We start from the raw sequence: 9,468 nt of genomic DNA, 5'->3' as shown, positions 1-9,468 counted from the left end.
CAAAGAGTTGGATGGGACTGAGTGACTAACACAAGAACAATGCTTTTCTTACTTATTTGTCAGTACCTGAGGGCAGGGCCTTTATTAATTCTGAATCCTGCTCTCTCTCCAGCAACACAATTGGCCTAAGACCTGAAGAAGGCAATCAATCAACATATTTGCTTGGTGGAATGAATGAAGAATGAAAAATAAATGAATCTATGACTGACTACTAAACACGGGGGCCAGACGATGCCAAGAATAAATTTTCTCCTGCAGAGGTCTGAACTAAGAGGTTCAAAGGATGACATTCTTGTAAATGATCTTACCCTCCAACTGCATCTCATCAGCTCTTCTAAATGCCTTAATTTTTTTGGTTATTATTAAAATTGCGCCTTTCTGTATTTGCATCAACAGCTCTCCTCCCTCTGCCATGAGGAGGGCTTGCCCTTCCAATGCTGTAGGCAAGATTCCACTTCCTAAGATTGAACCTGAAAAAAGAAAGAAAAACAAAAGCACCTACAGTGACCACAAAGCAAAACAATACAGAACCAAACAGAAGACAATGCGTGGAATGCAAGGGGGTACCAGAGGAGTTTCTGGGGTTCTAGAATAGTCTAGGTCTCGATCTGGTTGTTGTTCACTCAGGCTTGTTCAAGTGGGTGAAAATCCATAGAGCCATTTATGATATAAACACATTTTAAAGCAGACCTATTCATAATAAAAAGTTATCAGCAATTCTCTGGTGATCCAGTGGTTAAGACTCCCCACTTTCACTGCCAAGGATCTGGGTTAGATCTCTGGTAGGAGAACTAAGATTCCACATGCCTCGAAATGTGGCCCCCAAAGAAACCCCAAACAAACAAACAATAACCTACCTCTTAATTAGAAACTAACAAAAAAAGCATCTCAATAACCTACGTCTTAATTAGAAACAACAACAGCAACAAACTGTGATGAACGCTCAAGGTGCTGTACCCATCAGCGCCACGTCACACCTCACCTCCCCGACTGGGTGCCCACCATGTGGTCTGTGTCGTCTTGATGTCGGGGCACCTCAAGATCAGAATGAGGAACAGTCTTTGCTCTCCAAACACTTCCCATGGGATCGGGGCCAAGACAGCAACACTCCCAAAAGAACCAACGATGACAATGAAAAGAGCAAGAAATAAAAAGCATCAGTATTCACTAAGCCTTTTCCCACACACCGCCATGGTAATTACCAAATTACCATCTAATTTGGTAATTAGATATTTTTAAATGCCAAACTGCACTGTAGTAAATAGTGACCAACAGAAAATGGCCTGTTACCTACCTTGTGGGGCGCCAGCAAGTGCCCTCCCGCCCGGCGTCCTTGGAGCCAATGGAAGGAGACCCAGTTGCCTTAAGAAGCAAAAGAAAGCGTCGCATCTTCGCCAAAGAAACGACCGGGAGAGCTGCTGCTCCAGAGCACGCGCTCTCCCAACAGGCTGTGCGCGGCCCTTTGACTGGCAGCCGGGAGGGGGCGGAGTTCTCGCGAGGTCTGGACCCGAGTCTGGCGTGCAGCCCCTGCCCACAGCCCCCGCCGCCATCTTGATTGAGGCGGGGAGTCTAGCGAAGTGCTCCCCACACAGCCACCCTGCCGAAGGGCCTGAGGTTCCAGGTGCGAGGCCTCTCCATGCGGCCCCTGCGAGCCAGTGAAACTAGACTGAGCACGAAGGATAAGGAAGAAAAAAGGTTAGATTTTATTTTCTTACCTGGATTCTATTTTTATTTCTCAGGAATTGTTAATGCGGTTTACTGGTTCAAACCTAAATATCTCACAATGAAGGAAAAATACATTATAGTCCTGTCATAACAGGTGGCTCAGTGATAAAGAACCTCCCTGCCCATGCAGGAGAGGTAAAGAGATGCAGGTTCTGTCCCTGGGTCGGGAAGATCCCTTGGAGGAGGGCATGGAAACCCACTCCAGTAATCTTGCCTGGAGAATCCCGTGGACAGAGGAGCCTGGTGGGCCACAGCCCATGGGGGTCACACAGAGACGGACATGACTGAGCAACTGAGCACACACAGCATACGTAAAATAGAAAATATAATACTGGATAGCCCTAAGAACCGAGGTGTAAAAGCATGCTTAATGACTTGAAAGGATGCTCATAATGTTCTTGACTTAACTGTGGGGCAGGGGTGTGTACGACATGGCATCACACACACACACACAATTCCAAAAAACATACACCACCGTGCTGTCACAGGCTCTCTCTCAGTGGTGAGATCGGGATTATGGTTCTTTTCCAGAGCTCAGCTCTGATACAGCCTCTTCTTTCCACTCTTTCCAGTCCCTCCAAACACATTTGCTCACTCCCAGCTTGAAAGATGACGCCACCCTGACACCCACGGTCACTCATGAGAGATGCTGAGGAGCCTCCCAAACCAGAATCATCTCGGAGGTTTGTCCTCTCTTCTGTAGATGAACCTGCATCCGCTCTACCTCCTCAGGTGTGTTTGCTCGCTCTCACCCGCTCTGTCTCTCTCACACACACACGAACCAACTCTACTTCCACAAAACTTTCTCCATGGTCTCTGCCTACCAAGCCCATCAGTGCCAAGGTCAGTGTCTCACAGTGCATCAGATACTTGAAAAATAAGACACCTGTGAGCACACCTGTTAAAGTAGAGGGTGAGAACTTCAGAAGAAAGCTGTGTGCAGAGCAATGTGGCTGAAACTGGTTTCTGTTCACTAGCAACTGGGTGAAACACTTGGAGGGTCTGGGAACCTTATGGGGAGGCCAGTGCGGTATTCATCACTAACATTATTCCTGTTTCCCGAGGTCTTTTTTAGCATGGACTCCAGGGGTGGAGCCAGCTCTCCTGACGCTAGGAGTGAGTTGCAGTAACGCTGGACACTGCGTGACTCCCAGAGAGTGTCTGAAGCCGGCGTCTGAGATCAGCTAGGGAAGGAGCACATTCCCAGTCCCTCCTTTACCCCCCAGCCCACCTCTGGTCGTGGAGGATGAAGACACACACATGCTGCCCTGGGTGCTCCTTTAAGTGAAGGCCTACCAGACTTGTTCATCGCTTCACTAAGTGTGAAGGATGTCAGTGCCACACGAGTGGTAGATGTTAGATATGTAGTTGGTTCACAGAACATGGCTGGCTGCCTTCAGAGGTTCATAGACCATGGTGGGGACAGATAACCAGGCAAAAAACAAGGCAGTGCATTCAGAGATCATGGTTACTACAAGGGTTGGCGGAGCAGAGACAGACCACCAGGAGGGAGACGGGATGCTTCCCAGAGAAGGTGACGCTGGATTTCCTTGGTATCACTGTGCTCAACAAGCAAAGTGGGCTCAACTCTTCAGCGACAAGCAGAGACCCTGAGTCTGGCAGAAAGGGAGTAGAGACAGAAGAGAGTGAAAACAGAGACCATCCAGAATGTGCAGACTCTGTACTTCCGTGCAAGAGGGAATGGGGAACAGGTAAAGGATGGCCTGGGAATGTGTTCCTTCCCTAGGCTATCTTAGACACCAACTTCAGACACTCTTCAGACAGTGAGGGGAGAGAGAACCACTCCTGGCCTTCCATCCGAGGCATGAAATGGTACCCGTTGTGTCCAAGCCTCATAGACCATAGTAGGAAGATCAGACTGGAGGGAGGCAGAACCAGATCAAACTGATACCTGTGATGGAATATTTGGTGTCAGCACCAAGTATATAAGAAGTAAAATAAATAGATAAAGTATATAAAAAGTCTATCAGTGTAGGGAATTACCTGGTGGTCCAGTAGTTAGGACTATGAGCTTCCAATGCAGGCGATCTGGGTTCAATCCCTGGTTGGGAAACTAAGATACTGCAAGCCTTGCAGTGTGGCAAAAAATAAATAAATAAATAAATAATTAAATATCTTGATTTTTTTATGGTGAATAAAAATTCTTTAGAGCATTGGGGAGATTTTTTTAATTTTTAGTGTTTATTGGGAGGACTAGGGCATTATTGGGCGGAATGGTCAGTCTTTAAAGGACAGGCTTCCCCCTTCTGATATCACAGAATTAACGTTCTTGAAAGTTTGAAGGGGCCTTTGTACTTACACATAGAATAACTGCCAGGCCACAGTCCTTCATGTGGGTTAACTCGGTTCCCTTTGCAGCCCTGCTAGAGTGGGTTATTGTTCACATTTCCTGATAAAGAACCCAAGGCCCCAAGAGGGCAAGTCCATGTAGCCGATCATGGGGAGCTCCCCTGTGAACCGTGGATTCCTGTTGACAGCACCCTGACATCTGTTGCATTCTTTCATCTCTTTGTCCCCTTAGTTCTCATCACAGCATCTTATCTCCATCTGCACCTGGGTGTGTGTTGTGTCTGCGTGAGCTCACGACCCCTCAAGGCCAGAACTGTGGGCGTCCCTCTCCTCTTCATGTCTCCTTAGGATGGAGAAAGTCAACGGGGTGGCCCCTGCAGGGTCCTATGGAAACAGGTTTGAAACCCAGCATCACCTCTGACTTGCTATGTGATTCAAATCAGTCTCAGTTTCCCCACCTGTAAAGGGGTATGGTAAAAATACCAGCCGCGTAGTGTTCTTGGGAAGATTGCAGGCTATCAGATGTAGCCAGTCAGGTGCCTGGCTCTCATAAATCATCTATTAATATTATTTTTTAAACTCCGCACAAGAAAATACTCCTAAGAAAAGTTTGATAATAGGGATAAAGTTTGATAATCTAGAGGAAGTGTTGGTACTGTTTGGCCCAGGAATTCTAGAGCTAGAAATCTGTGGATACACTCAGACAGGGATGACAGTCAACAAGGGTGACCAGGAGAGACATTGACGTTAAGATACAGGAGGGTTTCTATACTGATGGTCAAAAGCTGCTTCCCCGAGCCCATCCGTCCACCCCCCCCAGGTTGCCTTGGCCTCTCCCTGGGGCCATCTGGGGAGTCCCAGGATCCAGCAGCTAAAGGGTTAACACTGGTTCCCCTGGGGAACCCCAGGACCCTGCTCCCTCTCACTGCCTGCTGCCTTCTGATTGGTCCAGACAACACTCTGGAGCTGTACCACCACCAGATCAGGGATGTTTCCATGTTTCATTTGTTTCTTTGCATGGTATTGGGGCGGGGACAGGGGGGATGCCTGGCACAAATCTGGAAGCAACCTAAGTGTTTCATAATAGGAAGCTCATTAAGTGAATTATGACATGTCCCTCCTATTGACTATGATGTAGCTTTATAAGAAAGAACAGTTGACTCTAAAGTGTAGACATTAAAGACAAGATGTACCTTTCAGCCACCAAGGCAGGTCACCTATGCATATATATTGTATAATTTCATTTGTGCAAAATAAATGAACTAGACATATGGGTGAATATATCTATGTAAAACATGTAATGAACTGTACATAGCATTCAACTGATACCACTTCTTATTTAAAATTTTTGGCCGTGCGTACATGTTACTATTATTTTTACATTAGTATTGTTTTGAGACAGATGGGACTCCGAACGAACTGTAGTGGGTTCTGGCCACTGCAAGAAAACTTGGCTAAAGGGACCACCGGGAGTCCTGGGAACCTGCAATGTGCACGGGAAATACAGGGTTAACACCCCTCCCCAGGCAGCCCGCTGCCGCAACCCTGCAATTAGGCTAATTAAGCAGCTTCAGGAGCTGGGCGGAAGTGTAATTGGCGGCAGACACCTGAGATCTTGAAGGTGGAGACTCCACGCGCTCCTGGAGGGGTGCAGGCTCCGTGGAGGCGAGGAGCTCGGTCAGGGCTTATCTGAAAGGATTCTCCTTCCAGACTTCAGAGGCCGCTCGGAACAGACTCCCCCCAACTCGGGGGCATTTCAAAGCATTGAGAACAGGGGAATCAGTACAGAAAGGGGGTGAAAAACAAAGTGGACACTCCCCATTCACTGAATTTTTTAAAGGGGTATTTTTCCATTCATTCAGAAAGAAAAAGGAGCCTCTCTTCACTGAATAAATATATTGGATTCTTTCAGGGCGAGAAGGTCTGAGCCAAGGCCTGGGGAGGAACCGAGGGTCCTGCCGGGGCTGCAGGCTGGTGGTTCGGGCTCTTTGCACTGCCTGTCACTTTCCGAGGGCCGCTGTGTGCCAGGCGCCGGGCTGAGGCTTCTCCTGTTTATCCATGCAGCCCATGTCTCCCAGTGCAACATATGCTACCACGTTTCACCCAGTCTAGGACATACATTTTTGGCCTTTATAACTAGAATTACCCGAGTTAGCAAATAAATTGCAGGATCCCAGTTACATTTGAAATCTGAATAAACAATATTTTTTCTTTTTTTTTTTTTGTATAGACATATCCCAAGTAGTATGCTCCAAATAAGATAAACTGATCCTAAGCACTATTCATTTTTAATCTGAATTTTAAATTTAACTGGACATACTGTATTTTATGTGGCAACTCAAAACATTTCTAAAGTACCTATAAGTCTTCAAGTCAGTGGGCCGTTTTATAATTAGTTACAATCTTTTTCTTCTTCCTGGTTCATGATGCTGCATTTCGGTGGCTTCTTGGAGTGGTCAAACTGTGATATCATTATGCCCATTTGACAGATGAGCAGACTGAGGCTGAAGGAGATTAATTCACTAGCCCCGAGGCTGCAAGCCAGTGGCACAGTCAGGACTGGAACCCTGGCAGGCTGCTCCAGGACCGCACACGTGATTACTGTGCTTCTAGCTGAGGAGCTACACTCCTGATGTCAAAGAGCAATTGATGGGTTCATTAGGAGCCACTCTGTTACACTTCTGATTTGTCTCTTTTTTTCCTTAAAATTCTGTAAAGACTTTTGGATCTTATCTGTAGTTTCTTGCATAAGAAGAGCTGGGGTTCAAGTTCAAGTCATAGATTACAGATTTTCTCTGGTATTAAAAAATGAACTCCTTATACACATGTGTATCAGTTTCTCAAGTATTTGACTATTAATTAGCACCTATAATTATAAGCCACCTTCCTGCCTAAGCATTCTATTTTTATAAGAAAGGGAAAAATAATGATAAAGTCAAATGATACACATTTCCAGGTATAGTTTTGTGTCAATAATCAGTCAGTTCAACCTCTTAGCCCTGCTACTGGATCAGAATAATTTCATATTCTCAGTGGTAACCTTGGGTACCAAGATATCCTCAAAGTCTTAATCATACTGACTCTAATTGTAAATACTTTTGAGGAAATGGTTGATAACAAATGAGAAAGATTTTTATTTCTCCCTTCAATTTCATACCAATAAAACATGCCTTTATATCTTTTCTCTAAATATTAAGTAAATTTTCCTCCTTCCATGGAGTAGGCTCCCAACCATCAAGTGGATACAGATGGTGCTGTAGCTTGCGAGTCAGAACAGAGGGTGGAGTGGGTGTACCTTGTTGCCCTGGCTGCAGCTGGGAAGGGGTGAGGGCTAAGGAAATAGACTCTAAAATTATCAGCTCATAACAAGTGTTCAAAGCCCAGCATTCATTCATCCAACAAATATTAATATTTATTTAGGCTTCCTATACGCCAGGACAGTTCCAGAACTAGAGACCTGGAATGAAAGGGAAATAGGAAGAAAACTCTTCACTCTCATGGAATTCATCCTTGGAGTGTAAAGACAGGAGATGAATAAACCAGTTATATAGTGTGGCAGGGAGTGATAAAAATTATGGAGGGAAGTACAGCAACCAGAGAAGAGGGAGTTGTTGGGGGTTCTGGGGGGCTCTCAGTGGGAAGGGGACATTTGAAATGAGGGGTGTGATCACCCTCGGCATCCAGTGAATTAAGAATACACTAGGCCCCATGGGTTGTGACATCCAGGGCAGTGCTCGAGGCATTTCTTTTCTTTGTTTTAAATGTAATTCATTTAATTGTCAGTTTCATAGCTTTTTTTTTTTTAATAATGGCTGTGTTTAACGACTGATCACAGAATTTCTTCAAATCTCCCAGTCAACTCTTGTGAGCCTGTGTAAATCAATTCCATTCACTTCCCACCCCCTGTTTGCTCATTTAATGCCTACCCATCCTTCAGGGCTTAGCGGGTAAAGACACCACCTGCAGTGCCGGAGATACAGGAGGCTCAAGTTCAATCCCTGCATCAGAAGATCCTCTGGCGAAGGCAGTGGCAACGCACTCCAGTATTCTTGCTTGGGAAATCCCATGGACAGAGTAACCAACCTGGTGGGCTACAGTACATGGGGTCGCAAAGAGTCAGACACTGCTGAACACACAGCTTCATACCTCAGTAGTCTTTGGTCAGGGAACTCTCAGAGCACCCACCGCAGGCCCTGTCTGCCTGTGTTGCCTGATTACATGTGAGATGACCGTTCTGTTGTCTGACCCTTGGAGAGGTCAGTTCTGTGAAACCAGCGTTCTGGTCTGTCCTGCCTCCAGGACAAGGACACTTCCAGAACTTTATACATAGTAGGTACCCAGAGGACATTTGTTTAAGGCCTCCATGAATGAATATTTCCATTAAGGCTTTCTCCACGTCTTACATGTACAAGTTTTGGTGATATTGTAAAGTTATGTAAAACTTTGTGACCAAAGAGTAAATCATTTATTAAATAAACAGCTAGCTCACTTTCCAACTCTTTGCAGGAGCTCTGTCTTTTTTATGTCCTGGAACCTGTTGGGAGTCTGAGTAAGCCCATGATGTCCTCTCAGAATTTTTTTAAATTTAAATTCATTTATTTTTAATTGGAAGATAATTGCTTTACAATATTGTGTTGGTTTCTGCCATATGTCAACATGAAATCAGTGACGTATACGTAGTCTCCTCCCTCTTGATTCTTCCTTCCTCAGAATTGTTTTTAAATCTATAAAAACATTAGCAGGCAAAGAAAACCAATTATATTAAAATGCAGTTACTTTTTAAAAAATCTAACAAATAATCTGATAATGTGTTTTTTATTAACACACTAAATGACAAGACCAGTGGGAAGTCTAATGACTGTAATTTTGAAGTAGCAATAACAGTAAATGATATTTCAAATAATCTGTGACTGATGTGATATGAAAATATCTGATTTCCACTGGTGACGAAGTTTCAATTACTCCTAATTTTTTCTCATTTTTAAAATGAGAAAAATAATAACATTCAGGTTAGTGTTGTGTATTTATCTATTCATCTTGAATTTTACCTAAGGATCACTTGGGGCGGTCCATGGGCACCAGGTTAAAGATTCCTGTGGATAGATCCATTAGCCCAAGGATTCAAAGGAATTCAAATCAGAAGTCTCCACATAAGAAAGAGACTCTGATGGCAGCTACTGAAATGAATTCCTGCTAGTAAACAGATTTCAACCAGTATGTACTAAAATATGGAAAACTTTATTTCAGTACCAAACGGTTCCCTGGTTATGATTCAGAAAGCAAAGAATTCAGTACTGAGGTTCACCGGAAGCACACCATGGGGCAGAACGTTGCAGATTACATGCGTTACCTGATTGAAAAAGAGGAAGATGCTTACAAGAAGCAATTCTCTCAGTACATAAAGAATACTGTAACTCCAGACATGATGGAGGA

The 9,468-nt window shown here is 44.6% G+C and overlaps 1 long non-coding RNA gene across 1 annotated transcript; it reads left to right on the top strand.

Moving 5' to 3' along the window:
- Positions 1-1,560: 1,560 nt before the first annotated feature.
- On the top strand, positions 1,561-4,370 carry LOC122448143. Its single transcript, XR_006271513.1, has 3 exons — positions 1,561-1,695; positions 2,298-2,457; positions 4,268-4,370. It is a non-coding gene; the product is annotated as an uncharacterized LOC122448143 (long non-coding RNA).
- Positions 4,371-9,468: the final 5,098 nt, after the last annotated feature.

This window comes from Cervus canadensis, chromosome 10 (assembly GCF_019320065.1).
Source record: "Cervus canadensis isolate Bull #8, Minnesota chromosome 10, ASM1932006v1, whole genome shotgun sequence".
Classification (NCBI taxonomy): domain Eukaryota; kingdom Metazoa; phylum Chordata; class Mammalia; order Artiodactyla; family Cervidae; genus Cervus; species Cervus canadensis.
Note: the sequence above shows the minus strand (reverse complement) of the source record. Positions and strands in the feature narration are given on the sequence as shown.